Genomic DNA, 19,128 nt, shown 5'->3' on the forward strand with positions numbered 1-19,128 from the left:
CTTATATAAAGTGGAAGCTTGAGGCCCAGGGAAGTTCACTGACTTGGTCCGGGTCTTGCGTCCACTTTCTGACAAGGCAGAGAGCTCAAACCCAGACCCTCAGGTTTTTCAGCCTGGGGTGTTCTTCCCCCAACACCCTGGCTCCTCAAAATATGGTCGTGGACATGCTGCATCCACTTGTCAGAGAAGCAGAGTCCCAGGCCCCATCCCAGACCTGCGGAATCCAAATCTGCATTTTTTAAGGTTTTTTTTTTTTTAAGTTTATTTATTTATTTTAAGAGAAAGAGAGAGTGAGTGGGGGAAGGTCAGGGAGAGGGAGGGAGGGAGGGAGGGGGAGAGGGAGAGAGGGAGAGAGGGAGAGAGAGAGAGAGAGAGAGAGAATCCCAAGCAGGCTCCGCATTGCCAGTGCAGAGCCTGACATGGGGCTCAATCTCACAAACCATTGAGAGCTGACATCAAGAGTCGGACGCTTAACCGACTGAACCACCCAGGCGCCCCTAGATCTGCATTTTTAACAAGAGTCCTCAGTGTCCGTGTGCATATTAAAGTCCCAGAAGCCCTGCTTTACATCTAACTGTCACTGTCCACAGCACTATGACCTTTGCACTTGACATCAGCCCATTTTCTGGACATTCCCAAGAAAGTCCAATAAAATAAGTACAGTAATGGTGTGGGAAGAACATTCTTTACCGAAAGAAAAGTGTTATAGTGACATCTGATCATAGCAAGGGAAGAAAAAGTTCAGAAGAGGATCCTTGCAGAGTTTTCATGGAGTCTTATGCTGGGCACCTGCAAAAATAGGGTCCTTGTCCTGAACAAGCTTATACTTGGGTAGGAGACTGAAATCTAGAGCCTGGGAGCAAAAATTGACCATTCAATTCTAAATCAGGATGTAGAGTCTAGAGAGACGTCCAGCGGGTCACCCCTAACTTATCCTCCTTTTTGTTGCCAAAGAGAAATTTCTACTCTGCGATTTTGACTGACTCTCAGGCTTCAGTGACCCACTACTGCCTGCAGGGTAAAGTGCAAAGTCCCCTGAATAGCTCCTGGGAGCCCCTCTTCAGCCTCAGCACTCTCTTTCCCATCACCCCTTTTCATGCCCCTATGCCCCAGAAACACTAAGTTACTTGCGGTTAGTTCCCTACTCTGCCTGCCTTCATTCATCCCAGAACATCTGCAAGAGGCTTTCCCCATGAATGCATTTTTTATTCTGCATCCCCTTATCTGGCTAATCTTTCTCATCCTTATGGTCTCTGGTGACTGTGCTCACATTATGCCCTGAATTATAGACTAAATGTTTGAGCTCTCCCAAAATTCCTGTATTGGAGCTCCAACCCCGAATGTGATGATATTTGGAGGTAGGGCCTTCGAGAAGTAATTAAGTCTAGATGAGGTCATGAGGCCTCAGGATGGAGTTGACACCTTTCTAAAATGGGGAAGAGATGCCAGGGCGCTGTCTCTACAGCATGAGAACTCACAGCAAGAAGGCAGCTCTCTGCAAGCCTGCAAGGGGGCTCTCGCCATTAACCAAATCTGCCAGCACTTTGATCTTGGACTCCACAGCCTCCAGAACTATGAGAAGTAAATGTTCGTCTGTTGTTTAAGCCACTCTGTCTGTGGTATTTTGTTAAAGCATCCTGAGCAGGACTGAGATACCCGGTGTTCATAACTACAATGCTTGCTGATTTTTACTCATCCGTCTTCCCACAAATGGCAGACTCCATGAGGCTGGGGCACATGTCTCTCATTCAATATTCCAGAACGTTGAGACCAGCACATAGAACACACTCCATCAATGCTGAATGAAACAGAGTGCATGTGAACAAATCTGTACATGCAGGAGATAGAATTTGAGCTGAGCCCCGAAAGGTTTTAAAGGCTATGGAGGGAAGGGGCACCTGGGTGGCTTAGCTGTTTGGGCCTCTGACTCTTGATTTCAGTTCAGGTCATCATCCCGGGGCCATGGGATTGACCCCTGAGTCAGGCTCCGTGCTGAGAGTGCAGAGCCTGCTTGAAATTCTCTCTCCTTCTCTCTCTGCCCCTCTCCCAGTCATGCTTTCTCTCTCTCTCTCTGAAAATAAATAAACTTTTTAAAAAACAGGTTATGGAGGGGCGCCTGGGTAGCTCAGTCAGTTGAGCATCTGACTTCAGCTCAGGTCATGATCTCGTGGTCTGTGAGTTCGAGCCCCGTGTCAGGCTCTGTGCTGACAGCTCGGAGCCTGGAGTCTGCTTCGGATTCTGTGTCTCCTCCTCTCTCTGCCCCTCCCCTGCTCATGCTCTGTCTGTTTCTCAATAATAAATAAATGTTAAAAAAAATTAAAAAAAAAAAGGTAATGGAGGGGAGGAAAGGTATGAGTGTAGACACAGAAACAAACGTGGTGGGTGCATGAATGAATGCATGGAGAGAACAAGGAAAGTGAGAAGGATATCAAGGATTTGTCTAAGACAGTGAGAAGAGAACATGGGATTTGAGGTCGAGAGAAGGAAGTTGATTTTTTATTGTTACTACTGCCAATTTTTAAATTATTTTACCAAAGTATAATATAGGTACAGTAAACTACATGTACATTGAGAGTGTGCTTTAATTTTCATATACATATACTGTTCTAGGCTGAATTATGCTGTCTCCTTGTCAAAATTCATGTTGAAATCCCGAACCCTCCAGTACCTTCGGATGTGACTGTATTTGGAGATAGGGTCTTAAAGGACCTAAATAAGTTAAAGTGAGATCATTAGGATGGGCCCGAATCCATAATGACATCATTATGGTGTCCCTGTAAGCAAAGGAGGATAGGACACAGTCCTAAGAACAGATCAGGCACAGATACACACAGAGAGAAGACCACGTGAGCACACGGGGTGAAGACGGCCGTCTGCAGGCCAAGGAGAGAGGCCTCAGAAGGAACCAACCATGCCCACACCTTGATCTGGGAATTCCAGCCCCCAGGACCAGGAATAAACCTCTGTTGTTTAAGCCCCCCAGCCTGTGGTGTTCGTTACAGCAGCGTAAGGAGACTGATAACCCACGCCATGGAAGCACCCTCCAGATTCAAATCCAAAACATTCCCAGCACACCAAAAAGGAGCCTGAATTCGACTGCAGTGACAGTTGGATGTCATTTTTGGCTCCTAAGCGGGAGACTTGCCAAGGCAAAATGGAATTTTAGGAAGATTAGTGTAGGAAGAGGAGACTAGGATGAGCTGGCAGTAGGGATAGTGAAGACGAGTAGGGGAGGGAAAGAGACGGTGGGGGAAAGATCCAGAATCTTGCTGAAGTCAGGAAATCCATGAGAGGGTGGCGGTGAAGGAGATTAAAGGGCATTTTATTTTTTTATTTGTAAAAAAATTTTTAATGTTTATTTTTGAGAGAGAGACACACACACAGAGCATGCATGGGGGAGGGGCAGAGAGAGAGGGAGACACAGAATCTGAAGCAGGCTCCAGGCTCTCAGCTGTCAGCACAGAGCCCCATGTGGGGCTCAAACCCACGGACCACAAGATCATGGCCTGAGCTGAAGTCGGACACCTAACCGACTGAGCCACCCAGGCACCCCTTAAAGGGCATTTTAAAGAGCTGGGGAAGTAGCAATGGGGAACGAGGGGACTCCAAAGTCTTTGTCTAGGAGACTAACGTGAGAAAGTACTGATGACCAATGTTGGATGTTTTGGGGGAAAAGGTCAGCTGGCATGGGAGACCATGAGTGCCACACTGGGTTTGGGTGGATATGACATGCCCAAATGGTTTAAGCACAACCCTGGGGCCTAAGGGAAGCCAGGATAGGACCGTAATGCGACTGGGTTTAGAGACGTAGACTGTGTGTGGAGAGGAGGCCAAAACGAACACAGTAACAAAACAATAATACCAGCCAGTGTGTATTAAGTGCTTACTTCCTGGAAGGTGTTGCGCTAAAGGCTTTTCCATAGGCGACCTCATTTACTCCTCACAATGGTCCTTGAGAGAACACTCTATCATTATCATTGACTAAGAAGGAAACTGAGGCACAGAGAGACGAAGTAACTTGTCTAAGGCCACACAGCCAATAAATGGTAGATCTGGTTTTGAACTCAGGCACACAGACACCAGTTCACCCAACTTAGTGCACTTGGAAGAAAGAGAAGGCAGCTGAAGAGAAGACCGTCTGACCTTTTTGACCTTTTTTTTTTTTTTTTTAATCTCCCGGTCTCCAAACAAGCTAACCTCATTCTATTCCATTCCATTGTTTAAAATGCCTCAAACTCAAACTATGGTGCTGATGCCTTCAGAAATGGACAAGGTTTGCCTTCAATAAGTTTCTCCTGATGCCTAACCTCGAACACCCTGTCTGTATTTTAATAAAGGACGCTGCCTCCCCTCTGTTCTGCTGCCCGGGGAGCTTGGGTCAGCTGCCTGGCTTTATTATCATCTCACATCCCTGAAAGACAGTATATTTACTGGCAGCTGTTGCAATTACTTACAAATGTGAACTTCTTACCCTATTCTCTCCCTTGTGGCGGAAGCTCCTCCTCCACGGTCACTTTTCTCTGGGACCGCTCTGCTTTCTTCATGTCTCTGGCACGTGGAACCCCAGGATAGCTCATAGTCCCCACGGTCTAGAGGAAGACAAGATTACATTTCCATGAATGTGCTTCCACGCCTGTTTTGCAATTTCAGAGTTGTCCACAGGCCTGAAGAAATATCTTCTACTGAAGCAAATAAAAGACACTGACAGGTGCAAAACTCTGAACCAACAGGATTCAGCCAAAAGGGTCTCTAGGCCTTTCTCTTCATATGATTTTGTCTCCTCTCTTACTGTGTTCCAGATTCATCTCTCTGTGAGTTATTTTTTAAACTTTTTTGCTTCTGATAATTGTGCCTTTATAAAATAGCCCCTCATGTGCATCCAGCAAATGTGCAAACTGTTTCATAATTAAAGAGAGTTCTGTTCCCTGAAACCTGGCATGTGTGGTTAAAATACATGATTTGCGCGGTGTTTTAGTGGAATGTGTGCCTAAAGGGCCGGAGCCCCATTCAGGACCAACAGCTGAATCGAGGCTCAGAGCAGCCAAGCATTATGTGTGAAGACCTACATGGCCACTATCAACTTATTGTATTTAATTTTGACTAAGAAAAATCCATTTCTTTCAGTGATGCAGCAGGATTCTTTGGAAAGACAGAAAAGGGCCATTTGGGGGAAAACAAAATGCTAAATCTAGAAATATTCTGGATTCCTAATTGTTCGTTTTCTCCCCCACGTCATCTGAGAGACATTTCTTGTTCCATAGCAGGTGTCTGGCCATGAATATCATAACTTAATTAATTATCATGGCTATTTACGGGTATGACTAGCCTATAGAATGTTCATCATACCAACAATTACTATGAAAAGGAATGAACTGCACATGCGTGGGACTTTATGCTTCACAAGATAATTTCCCTTGGTTAATTTTACTTTAGACTTTCCCAATGACCCTGAGGCAGGCAGGGTAGGTTTTAGCATTCCCATTTTATAGGTAAGGACGTTGAAGCACACAGACGGATGAAGTGTTTCCAAAAAAATATACTCTCGTTGGAGGGTAAAGGCTCCCAGGCCACATTTGCTTGTAGATTGCCAGGAGAATGAATACAAGCTCAAGAGTCACGATTTATCTCCAGAGTTGAAGTACTTAAACTATCTATACCCGGAGAGTGGCTATGTGGTCGAGTGAACGCTCTCAACACCTAGCTGTTCCCGATCTTGTAGATGAAATCAGCTGAGAAAAGTGCCGTCACATTTGCTACCTGAAGAGTCCAAATTTGATATGTGGAGCTGTCTGATAAACTTCAGTTTTGAGGCTAAAAAGTCCTCAAATTTTCAGAACATTTTTGCCTCATTTAGGTAATGCAGTAAAATGGTTTTAGTGTATTCTTTCCGTTGATAAGTGTGGGTGATCCATTTCCTTTGTGAGTGTCAAGTCACATTCACATTTGGGGTGCACCTTAGTTTGTCAAGGCATATTCACTTAGAATAGTTTATACGTCATAGACTCTGTTGGGGTTCCTAGGCTGGGAATCCTGGTGAATTCCAACTTGGACTCATAATAATATTCCCAATAATTGAAAACCAAGGTACAATTAATAAGCAGTACTTATGGTATGCCCACCACATGGCAGGCACCACCCTAAGTGCTAGGGGTACAATGATAAAAAAAAGCAGGGGCACCTGGGTGGCTCAGTCAGTTAAGCATCCGACTTCAGCTCAGGTCATTATCTCATGGCTCATGAGTTTGAGCCCCGCATGGAGCTCTCTGCTCTTAGCACCGTGCGCAATTTGGCTCCCCTGTCCCCCTTTCTCTCTGCTCCTCCCCTGCTTGCACGTTCCCTCTCAAAAATAAATAAACATTAAAAAATTAAATTGAATTAAAAAATATGTCAGGTTTTTAAAAACATGCCAGGTGTTTGTTGTTGTTGTTGTTGTTGTTTTAATGAAATGGAGAAGAACATGATACTCTGGGAGCCTAGAATATGGTTTGTCAACAAGACCCACCACAGCTTTCCTGGGGGAAGTAAAATGATCTGAGGAGACAGGAGGTAAGTGAATGGAAAGGAGAAAGATCAATGTTCCAGGCAAAGGGCAGAGGATGTGAAAAGGTCCTGGGGTGGGAGGAAGCTCAACATGATGACTGGAGGTCAAGTCATGCAATTAGATGGCAGAGCCCGGAAGACTGCAATTCAGTGTGAATATTAAGAAGTTGCTCCTACATGAACGTTTTAAATTTTAATTCTGTTTTTAAAAATTTATTTATTTTTGAGAGAGAGACAGAGAGAGACAGAGAAAGAGAGTGTGTGTGTGTGAGCAGGGGAGGTGCAGAGAGAAAGGGAGAGAGAGAATCCCAAGCAGGCTATGCACTGTCAGTACAGAGCCTGATGTGGGGCGCAAACTCATGAACCATGAGATCGTGAACTGAGCCAAAACCAAGAGCCTAACCCTTAACTGACTGAGCTACTCAGGCGCCCCTGTTTTAAATTCTATTTTTTTTAATGTTTGTTCATTTATTTTTAATTTTTTTATGTGCTTTATTTACTTTTGAGAGAGAGAGAGAGAGAGAGAGAGAGAGAGAGAGAGAGAGAGACAGAGTATGAACGGGGAGGGCAGAGGGAGAGGGAGACACAGAATCCAAAGCAGGCTCCAGGCTTTGAGCTGTCAGCACAGACCCGATGTGAGGTTCAAGTTCATGAACTGTGACATCATGACTGGAGCTGAAGTCAGCTGCTCAACCAACTGAGCCACCCAGGAGCCCCTTAAATTTTAATTCTAATAACAATGAGAAGCCAAAAAAGGCTTTCAACATGGGGACAGGTAGGCACAATTTGAGCTGTACTTTGGGAAGATTATTTCAGATTTGATGTAGAAGACACATTGAAGGAGCCCAAGATGGATGTGATTGAATAGTTAGATGAATATTGTAGAAGTCCACGTGGAAGAGGATGGACTGTGGAGGTGGAAACGGGAGAGCAGATGAATTTGAGATGTTTAGTAGGTAAACTTGATGAGAGTAGAGGACAAATTGAATATGGGGGTGAGAAGGAAGAAGTAAAGGGCAACCCCCGCCGAACACTCCAGGCTTGTGCAACTAGGTCCATGGTTGTACCATGGAAAGTACTTTAAGAAGTCTAGGTTTGTGGGATGAACATCATGAGTTTGAGATTTGTTGAGTTTCATATTCTAAGATACCCAACAAAAGGGCCACATTGGGCTGATCACAGGAGGCAGAAGACAAGGTCTGGGCTGGGGACACAAACTTGTGAGTCATTCTCACGCAGAGCCATAGATGTGGACAAGGAAATATTGCTCAGAGAGACAGATCATAAAGTGAGAAGAAAAGAGGGTTCTAAAAAGAGCCTTGGAGAATTCTGACATTTAATGGTCAGGCAGAAGACTCTAAAAAGGAGAGAAAGAGTGTACAAAAGCTAGGAAAAATGCAGGAGAACTTGGTCTGATGGTAGGTAAACAGATTTTCAAGAATGAGGGAACTGCGGCACCTGGGTGGCTCAGTGGGTTGAGCATCCGACTTCGGCTCAGGTCATGATCTCACGGCTTGTGAGTTCGAGCCCTGCATCAGGCTCTGTGCTGACAGCTCGGAGCCTGGAGCCTGCTTCTGCTTCTGTGTCTCCCTCTCTCTCTGCCCCAACCCACTCTCATTCTGTCTCTGTCTCTCTCAAAACTAAATATTCTTTAAAAATTAAAAAAAAAAAGAATGAGGGAACTGAGTCAAGTAGTGCTGGGAGGTTAAATGCCGTAAGAACTAAAAAATACATCCACTGCTATGGAGATCATTGGTGAGCTTGAGAATGGGAGCCAGAAGCGCCATGGATTGAAGACAGAGTGGCAGACGAGGATATGCAGACCATAAAATGGACAGCAATTTCAGCGTTTGGTTTTGAAGCACAATTAATGTCTAAGGCACATGCAATCAAAGAATGTAATGCGGGGTGCCCGGGTGGCTCAGTCAGTTAAGCATCTGACTTTGGCTCAGGTCATGATCTTGCTGGGTTTGTGAGGTCGAGCCCCACGTTGGGCTCTGTGCTGACAGCTCAGAACCTGGAGCCTCCTTCAGATTCTGTGTCTCCTCCTCTCTCTGCCCCTCCCATGCTCATGCTCTGTCTCTTTCTGTCTCAATAAATGTTAAAAAAAAAAAATGTAACAAATAATGAAAACCTGTTTTTAGTTTGAATTTGAAAATATGCAATGAGCAAAGCAAACTTTGTTTTCCAGCTTTCCTCCCCTTTTTCTTCTGCTACCTTCTGCTCCAGACATCCAAACTGCTCTCAATCCAGTGTGACTTTCCGGGCTGACCCCATGTCCTCTGGCCAGTTGACTCCCTGCCTCCACCCACTCCTTAGCCCCCCCCCAAACTGCTTGGTAAACTAATTCTCACTGGGCTGAAAATGAATGGTAGCTGCTGTGTGTGTTAACCCTCTGGGTTTGCTTTTTCACCAGGGACAATTCCCTAACAAGTCTGAAAGACGGGGGGATATAGTTTAGGAAAGGCAAGTGTGAAGTAAGGGACTGCAGTGAGGAGATAGTATTATGGAGTGAAACTAGCACTAACTTACTAGATCATCTCCAAGAAGTTGTGTCGTCTCCCTGGGAGCCCCATTTTTCATTTGTCAACTCTGGGGCTGAATTATACCTCCAGGCTGTAGATTATACCTTCCAGCCCCTTGGCAAACCCAGAACCAGTCAATGGCATGGCTCCTTGGGCATGGGAAGAAAGGAGAGAAGGAATGCTGAGAGAGAACCAGGCATTCCTCCTGTCTCCAGGAAAATGGTTTAAAGTTAGGTTGAACTAGAATTGAATCAATTGAGGTGTGTAAATCGCATCGTATTTTAAGCGCTCAGAAGTTTTTTTTTTAATGTTTTTATTTTTGCAAGAGAGAGAGAGAGAGAGAGAGAGAAAGAGAACAAGTGGGGGAGGGGAAGAGAGAGAAGGAGACCTAGAATCCGAAGCAGGCTCCAGGCTCTGAGCTGTTAGCGCAGAGCCCGACGCGGGGCTCGAACCCACGAACCATGAGAACAAACCTGAGCCGAAGGCGGATGCTTACCAACTGAGCCACCCAGGTGTCCAGAAAAGTCCTCTAAAAAAAAAAAAAAAAAAAAAAAGAATGCCTGAAGGCAATCTTCAGTAAAGTGAAGAGTCCTTTTGTAGAAGGCATAAATGCCCCTGGATTTATCCCTTTTTAATCACCTAGACGTTCATCTGTCAGGATTCCATAAAGCACTAGGTACATTTGTGCTTAATAACAATGTATACTAAAGAAATGGTTGAGATGCTCTGATAAAGATGAATGCTTGACTTCCTCTTTTAAGTCTTTCTTCCACTGCATTTCGCTTTGAAAACCACTTTTCCCTTTGCACTCCAGCTTTTGAAATAGGTCCTTACAAAGTCACTTCATGCAACAGACAGTGGAGGAGAAGTGCTGTTACCAGAAGCGGGATATGACACGCATCCAAAATACTCCTTCTAATTAAGAACCATAGTCTGGAGACAGGTGGATGGTGTGTGAGAGGGGGAGCAGCTCTGCGTCTGAGCTCTGGTTTGGGGAAAGGCATTCCAGGAAGCTCGGAGGGGCTTCAGTGTTTCTGTCCTCGCTGGCTTCCGCTCCCGAAGCTGGCCGGCACTCTGGCCCTCCATTATACTCACCACGTTCTTCACTTTGAGAAGACAAGCTGTCCAAGTTAATCCATTAGGTAGCCTTCTGCGTTAACACCAAACACATGGCACTCCATGCTTCATTAGTACGGACAAGGTGTTCCGGTCACTGTGTCCCTGTGTAGAGCGTGCTGGGGTGGCTGCCGTCAAACAAATGCCTTCATGTCTTGCACCTTCCTTAACACACGGCCTCAGCCCACAGCCGCTCTGCTCACTCAACGGACCTGGACAAAACCTTCTGATCTCCTGCCAGCAGCCACTTCTGGCTTGATTAATACTTCCGTCTTACTCTGTGCCAGGCCAAACTGAGCTGGCCTCCTCCGGGGTTTGCTGCCCATCCAGGAGAGCGAGAGCTGTGCAGCTGGGCAGATCTGTTGGCCCAGGGCCGGCACTCAAGACGAGATGATTAGGGCAGATAATGATGAATGAAGCACCCCCAGGTGAAAAATGGCTTCTTTGGAATCCTTATTGATCTGCCAGCTGAGGTTTTTTTCATGTGGAACCTAAATTTGACATCTCAAATTGAACCTGACTCTCGTAATTGCAGACCTGGCAGTGATTTTAGATGGAGTCTAGGACATGGCCTAGATAGGGAAACTGAGGCTCAAAGCATGGAAATGACTTGCCCAAAGTAACAGAGAATCAGTGGCAAAGCCAGGGCTAGGACTCAGGTCTGATGCTCAGGTCAGTACCCCAGGCTGCAGGACCACTTCCTTCTGCGGGACCCAGGTTCTATCAATGAGTTAATGTTGTATCCCCTTTGGTATAAAAGACAAGATCATGCCATATTAATTTAATCTGGACCTTGGCTCCAAAAAAGGCAGTCAAATGAAGATGGACAGCAGGAGGCATGGTGCTTGGAGAGAGGGGAACCAGTCTTATAAGGAGTGGCCAACCAAGAAACTGCCACTCTCACCCTTAAATGCATGTGCTGGTGAAAGACCCAAGATGGTGCCTCAAATGCAAAGTCTCCTTTTGGAAAGCGTTCACTTCTGTAAGAGGCATTTCACCTTGGACTGTATTTCTCCAAGAGGTGAAGAATAGGAGAATGAATGAAGGTCCACCAGGGGGACCTGACAGTCCGAGGGAATGGGGAACAGTACCCCCTGGAAATCCAGTAAAAGCACATAGGATGGGAAGAAATACAAATTGCCTGGAAGCATAGTAAGGCAAGTCCCTCCCACAGAGTATGAGACGTCCAGATTCCCCAGTTCAAATGCAAGCCACCCTGGGAGCCCTTACCAGCCTCATCTCAGTGATCAGTTAGCACTCTGGTGTGCATTACCAACACAGGGTTCCTAGCCCTCAAGTATATGGACCAAGGAAGAGGGCTTCATGGTCAAGGCTCCACAAAGACCCACTCTGTCTGCTCCATAGTCCAGACCACCAATCGTGGAGCTGTGACACATGGAAATGCATCACATCATCTTCCCATTCTCACCAAAGGTTTTTGGACCCCCTTGCCAAGAGAGAGGACCAACTGAGGAGGATCACCAGGAAGCCAGCCATATAACGAACAGTCACAGTGCTCATTCGTACCTTCAAAGCAACATATGCCATGTACCAAGTACTGTGCCAGGCACTAGGCTACAAAGTTGACTGAGGTACAACTGTTATGCCCAGAATTCGTGATCCCCAAAGACCACCAGGGAGCCGAGTCAGATAGAAAAGCAAAGAGTCTTTATTCGAGCTAGCTCGAGCTCAATCTCCTACCTGCACCAACGCAGCGGTGAGATGCCGGGGGGAGAGAGAGCGAGTTTCAAAAGCACAAAGGTTTTGTAGAGATCATGCCTTAGCCGATTGGCTGGGGAAGGGTTGTGGACTCAGCCGATTGGCTGCCAAAGTGTGGTCCCAGATCAGCAATTATCAGCTTCACCTGGGACTTGTTAAAAATGCAAATGTTGGGCCTGGTGGTCACAGACCTACTGAATCAGAAACTCTGGGGGCGGGGCTCAGCAATCTGTGTTTGAACGAGTCTTCCAAGAGATTCTGATGGACCTGAAGTTTCAGAACCACTGTGTCTGAGGATCTCTAACATGTTTGGCCTCAGTGTATACAGAACGTTTCTCACTGGTCACTTATTAACCATTGGCTGTCAGCCTTGCAGTGCTATATAAATACCTAGCACCAAACACCATCCCCAGAGACTCTGATTAATTGGTTTGGGGAGGGGTAAAATGCTCCCAGGTCATTCTAAGCCTGGACAGGGTTGAGGGCTCCTGCCTCTGGCCCCTACCTGAGAGAAGCCCTCCCTCTTCTACTCACACTTTCCACGCCTCTCACACTCTCCTTCCTCCCACCTCAGACTTCGGAAGAAGGCATCAATCGGTAAGTTACTTAAGGGGAGGAGGTGTGTTCTGAGGTTTGAGCAGGAACTTCTTTCTGCAGCCATGTCGGGGACATCGTCACTAGTCAGCCGGCCTAGGTCTGCTCTTTCACAACCATGCCTAAGCTGGGCACATCTAGCTGGCAAGACAGATGCCCACACAGGTAACTGTAATGAAATGGGTTAAGGGCTATACAAAAGGAAGGTAAAAGAACTAAAATTTGCTACTAGCCTACTCCAGTCCAGTAACTTTAATCTGTTCCCTCATCAACTTATTCAACAGACATTTATTAAATGTCTGCAGGGGCTGTGCTAAGAATACAAAGATTAATAGAAAGGATATTTGCCCTTGAAGGAATCACATACTACAAGGGAAAGATAAATGGGTAAATAATATGTGAAAGGAAAATGTTAGAGTTACTATTTTGGAAGCCTGTGAATGCACAAAAGATATTAAAAGGAGTCCATTCTTAACCATCTCCAAGTGTCTCAAGTTTTAAATAAAAAGACTACTTTTACTCATGTACTGTATGAGTCCACTTAGATGAAGTTCTAGAACAAGCAAAACTAATCTGCTATGAAAAAAAGCAGAGCAGTAGTTGCCTTTGGGGGGACGGTGGTCCCTTGACTAGGAAGGGATATGACAGAATTTCCTTTGGGGATTCTATATCTTCTTAAAAAATGTTTATTTATTTTGTGTGTGTGTGTGTGTGTGTGTGTGTGTGTGTGTGTGAGAGAGAGAGAGAGAGAGAGAGAGAGAGAGAGAGACAGCATGAGCAGGGGAAGGCCAGAGAGAGAGGGGGACAGAGGATCTGAAGCGGGCTGACAGCAGCAAGCCTGATGTGGGCTGGAACTCACAAACCGTGAGATCATGACCTGAGTCAAAGTTGGACGCTCAATTGACTGAGCCACCCAGGCGCCCTGCGATTCTATGTCTTGATAGGGATTTGGTTAGATGGATATGTGCATTTGTCAAAACTCATCAAATGGTACAGTTAAGATCTGTGTGTTTTGTTGTTTGTAAATTTCACCTTAAAAAGAACTCTAAACAAATATTGAACTCTAGATAATGACATACATGGTGAAGCACTTAGGGGGAGGTGTACTGATATTTGCAACTTATTTTGAATTGCATCCAAAAAATAAGATGGATTGGACAGATTGATAGAGGAATGCATAGATAAACGGAGATGTGTGAAAGCAAATATACCAAAATATCACTTATAGAAGCTAGGTGGTGGGTAGGCAGGTACATAATATGTAGTGCTTTCGATTTGAGTGAGAGTTTGGAAATGAAATATTAGGGGAAAAATTCATCTTGAAAGTTAAATAGGTATTCCCTGGCCAAACAGGATGAGAGACGACTAACCTAATCCCATGTCCAACTTTCCAACCCTCATCTGCCTTTCTGTCTCCTGTATAGAGTCTGGAATAGCTACCATATCCGCTTATGCCTTTGCTGCTCAGGGTAGCCACGTGGCATAGTTCAGGCCAATGAAGCATTAAGAGAACAACTTCGCTGGTCCTTCTGGGAGACCTTTTGCTTATTTGGTGCTGCCCCTTCCTGACTTGAATACAAACGTGGTACCTGGGATTGCAGCAGCCGCTTGCAACCATGAAGGCAAATCTGAAAGAATCAGACTTCTGCCTTGACTTTATTGAGCCATGGAACCAATGTCAACAACAGCCCATCTCCAGACTTCTTGCTGCGTCAGAGAAAGAAATCCCTTTTTGTTTGAGCCGCTGCTGGTTAGTTTTCTGTTACCTGCAGGTGAAACATTCTGAGCACAAGGCAGAAGCGTAAAACAGCCTGGTTTGCAGGTAAGTGCAAGCAAACTGAGGCCTCGATGCAGAATCTGAGGAGGAAAATTACAGAGCAGGGGATGTAACCGTAGAGGTAGGAATAGGCCAGACCCTGCAGGACTGTTTATGTCATACTAAGGGCTTTGGATTCTCCAAAGGGAGTAAAGCATGGGAAATAACCTCATCAGATTGCATTTGGGATCAGTGATTCTCAAATTTATTTGAAGAGCAGAATCATCTGGAGTTAAAAAATGCAGATTCCCAAGCCCCATCTCCAGCGATTCTGGTGACAGGAGATGTTGTTGGGGCCCTGCCCATATATTCTCCTTTAGCTGCAGCTTCTGTGACCAGCTCCATGCACACAGATGGCTTCCTGTCCCGATACCTCTGTGATTTTCTGTCTGATGGCCTTCTTCGGTCACAGAAGCATGTTGTATGCACCCCAAGTGTCAGGAAGTTGATGCTTCTAAGAGCAGCCTTCAACCAACGAGCAATACGAGCTGATGGATGACCACTACACCTTTCTTGTCTGTTGGTGGGAGAATGACGAAGCGTGTGTCTCAAAGTCTCTCGGGTTCCCCTGGGATCGGTTCCAGTTATCCACAGTGATAACCCTCTCATTAACATACCTTTTATTGGCTTTTCCTTCCTTCCCTGTCTCCTTCCTCCAGATCCCACCAGTGCGCCACTGGGATGACCTCTCAGATAAACTCCTGGCACCCAAATCCTTGTCTAAGGCTCTGCTTTCAGTAGACCCCAAAGGAGCTGATTCTGAATGCCGGCGGGGGCGGGGTGGTCTGCATTTTTACCATCATGGATCGCGAAGCACTCAGGTATGTGGACTCCATCTCAGCCCCTCTTCCACAAGTACCTCTCCATTTGTAGATCAGAGTGAAATTCTTCAGTGACAAGCAGATTTTTCAGCTGAGTTGAGACCAAGAGATTTAGCAAATTCTCTAGCTAATTCAGTTAATCTGTGAAAAGTTTCCAAACATAAGCACTTCCCAAAGTGAGACCTAACTACAAATCAGCTTATGACATTGAAAATGACAATCAGGAGGTTGTCAAAACCCCACTATATAAATAAATAAGAATGAAGAATCGGGAATGTTCCTCACCTCATAACACTCAGAATAACTTTGTGTCTACATTTATTAATACTTAGTATTTATTTACGTAGTCGGTTTCATTTATTCATGTGGTTGGTTAAGTGCTTACCTTTTACTGAAAAAGAGGAAAACTAGATCTTATCAGCTGAAGCAATCATTTTAATTGTATTCAGGGACCAGGTAAAAGCTGCTCCCTATTGCTTTAACGTTCCCTTACTAGGAGAGGACATTGGTCAAGTATTTTGATACTACTATTTGCCCTCAAATTAGGATGCAGGGAGGAAGAGCTGGTGGGGGAGAAGCGGACACAGGAGGGGACAGAGCGGGTTGTTAGATTTCTCTGATGAGGCTGTCTCAAGGCCATGTGTATCTGGCCCTCCTTTTCAAAAGCCCCAGTAAGGTGACCAAACCAGGAAGGATAGTGTCCCTCTATTGTAAGCTGTGGCTCATGAACTTAAAAAAAAAAGCATCATTTAAAGATGTTTCCAACTGCAATTCCAAGGAACCAATTATTCGCAACCAAGAAGGCTTTTAGGCTCGCCTGGAATACCAGCTCACACCACATCCCTGTGCCTCCAGGCTGCCCCAGCCTCGTGTTTGCTAGAGCAGCCTGGTCTCCGTGCTTTTGTCAGAAGGAATCACGGCACCGTTACCCTGCTGTTGTTATAAGGGGCTACGCCTAATGCCGCTGAACACAGACAAGATGTTAGAGAGAGTCTTCCCATCAAAATCTTCAAGAGTGAGATGGCTCTCTTCACCTCTTCCTGCTTATATGTAGTTTCACCTGCTGTTCTGGAGGAAAGGAACACAGAAGCTGTCAGAAGGTAAGCATGGGCTATGGGTACAGCTGCCAACGGATGGGGGATAAAAGAATGCAAAAATACCACTGGATCAGCTTTTCTGTAATCCTAACAGAAGGGACGTGGGGGAAGGTCTGCATTTCTACGCCTTGGATTAGCGTCCACCTAGGGTGCTTTGCTGTCACTGGAAAGTGAGTTTTCACTCAGAGGAAGCATGCAGTGTCAACCCGAAAGTCTCAGGAAAAGCTTAGGAAGAGGGTATTTTAGCATTACAGGAAAATAAGGAATCATTCTATCCATATCTCCAATTACTAGGAGAAAGGTTACTTTATTCACTGAATCACTTTTATTGCACACCAACCACAAACATTTCTTTCTCTTTTTTTAATGTTTATTTATTTTTGAGAGAAAGCACAAGCAGGGGAAGGGCAGAGAGAGAGGGAAACACAGAATCTGAAGCAGGCTCGAGGCTCTGGGCTGTCAGCGCAGAACCCGAAGCAGGGCTTGAACCCATGAACCGTGAGATCGTGACCTGAGCCTAAGTGGGACGCTTACCCGACTGAGCCACCCTGGCGCCCACAAGCATTTCTTTGACAGTCTACTTACGGTGTGCCAGGTGCTTTTTTGGGTAGTACAGAGACTCCAAGGGGTAGAGACACAGTCTCAGCCCTAGAGAAAGCCATAGTGTAGTCGAAGAGAAATGAGGGGCTGGAAGATAAATAACAACCTGAGCATGCAGATGCTATGTGAGAAATGGCCACAGCATGGGTCCATAACATTAGTACAAGGTTCACATAGCTATCTCTTAATAATATGACAGGCATGCCCCTTCCTTAGGATATGTTATTACTGGAGGAGTACAGAGAAGGTAAGAACTTAATTGCCTAAAGTAATTGTGATGTTTGCACATAAATGCATAATGATATTATTGATCCTGGATGCAAACCGTTAGCAGAAGCAGTAGTGAAACCTGATGGGAGTTCGCACCTGGCAGCTTTGTTTCTCTAGTCACCAAAGAGCCACAGAGGGAACCCGGAAGTACCTACGGCTCCCAGGATGTGGCAGCGAGCGAAGGTGCTTACCAAATGGAATTAACGCTACTAGAAGATCAAGAAAGTTTGAGCAACTGTATATAGCAACACCAAATAGGAAGGAAATTGCTGCTTTTATCTCCGGCCATCAAAGTGCCTCACAAATCAATATTAGAAGCTGCATTTTATAAATTACACCATCACAGGAGATGTGAACCAGCATGAAGGGGTGGGGGGATGTTTCTTTCTTTCTTTCTTTTTTTTTTTTCAAGAAATCTATTCATCGTGAAATTCAGGAGCTAGTATTTGGCCCCCAAATAATTGTTCATATTAAAGCAATGAATACTGTTTATTTACTACAATTATGAACACCATGTCAGATTTATTAAAAGTTTTGATTAAAGCATTTTTTTAAAGTTTTGATTAAAGTATTTTTAAAACACTGAAAATAACAACATCTCCCAGAAAATAATGAGTTTCTTCCTGTTAGCTGTCGAATTATTTACTCCCATAACTGAATAATAACAGCACATCAAAGCCGGCAGTAGCAATGAAATGATTTGTGAACATAGGTTAACAAATTAGTGCCTCATGATGTGTAATTGTCTAATTAGAGCAAAAATGCTAGTCTTACCTAAAAGACTGACAAGAGTGTAAAACAAGAAGGAACAGGTAAAAGCATCATGCGAAAGATTAGAATGCATGTAAGCATGCCACTTTTATGCTTACTGCTCAAGAGGGGCCAAGACCATCTTCCCAATCTTACACGTTCAACTTACACACACTGGTTCAACTATGGTCAAGACAAGAACAAACAATCAGGTAACTGCGAGTTCATTACGTTTTTCAGGGAGGGATGAGAAGCTGTCTATATGACCTCAAATTACTGAATCATTTCTAGTTTTCATAGGACAGCCACCAGCATTTCAGGCATATGAAGACATCTAAGAGAAAGTTCCTTTGAATCCTTCTTTAGCTCATGTCAAAACGTCTACAGTTTTAAATGTAGATTTAGGGGCGCCTGGGTGGTTCAGTCGGGTGAGCGTCTGGCTTCGGCTCAGGTTATGATCTCAAGGTGCATGAGTTTGAGCCCCGCATCGGGCTCTGTGCTGACATCTCAGAGCCTGGAGCCTGCTTCAGATTCTGTGTCTCCCTCACTTCCCACCCCTCTCCAGCTGGTACTCTGTCTCTCTCTCTCTCAAAAATAAACATTAAAGGGGCGCCTGGGTGGCGCAGTCGGTTGGGCGTCCGACTTCAGCCAGGTCACGATCTCGCGGTCCGGGAGTTTGAGCCCCGCGCCGGGCTCTGGGCTGATGGCTCAGAGCCTGGAGCATGTTTCCGATTCTGTGTCTCCCTCTCTCTCTGCCCCTCCCCCGTTCATGCTCTGTCTCTCTCTGTCCCAAAAATAAACGTTGAAAAAAAAAATAAAATAAAAAAATAAAAAAATAAACATTAAAAAAAAAAAAACCAGATTTAAAAAGAAAAAAAAACCTCAGAGGAAATAAGGAGTATTTCTCTCTTTTTTTTTTTTAATTTTTTTTCAACGTTTTTTATTTATTTTTGGGACAGAGAGAGACAGAGCATGAACGGGGGAGGGGCAGAGAGAGAGGGAGACACAGAATCGGAAACAGGCTCCAGGCTCCGAGCCATCAGCCCAGAGCCTGACGCGGGGCTCGAACTCACGGACCGCGAGATCGTGACCTGGCTGAAGCCGGACGCTCAACCGACTGCGCCAACCAGGCGCCTTCTCTCTCTTATAATTAAGCATTTTCCTCTTTTTTAATGTTTATTTATTCTGAGAGGGAGAGAAAGAGAGACAGCATGAGTGGGGGAGGGGCAGAGGAAGGGGGGAGAGAGAGAGAGAGAGAGAGAGAGAGAGAGAGAGAGAGA

General features: G+C 45.2%; 1 long non-coding RNA gene across 3 annotated transcripts in view; it reads right to left on the reverse strand.

The window, feature by feature from the left end:
- The window catches only part of LOC121017767 (uncharacterized), a 70,880-nt gene that overhangs the window by 15,798 nt on the left and 35,954 nt on the right, over nucleotides 1-19,128 (reverse strand). For all 3 annotated transcript variants that reach the window (XR_005784891.1, XR_005784892.1, XR_005784890.1), the window contains exon 3: nucleotides 4,472-4,589. This is a non-coding gene — a long non-coding RNA (uncharacterized LOC121017767). The remainder of the gene's footprint in view (nucleotides 1-4,471; nucleotides 4,590-19,128) is intronic.

The sequence above is a fragment of the Herpailurus yagouaroundi genome, unplaced genomic scaffold (genome assembly GCF_014898765.1).
Source record: "Herpailurus yagouaroundi ecotype Mexico unplaced genomic scaffold, PumYag 216, whole genome shotgun sequence".
NCBI lineage: Eukaryota > Metazoa > Chordata > Mammalia > Carnivora > Felidae > Herpailurus > Herpailurus yagouaroundi.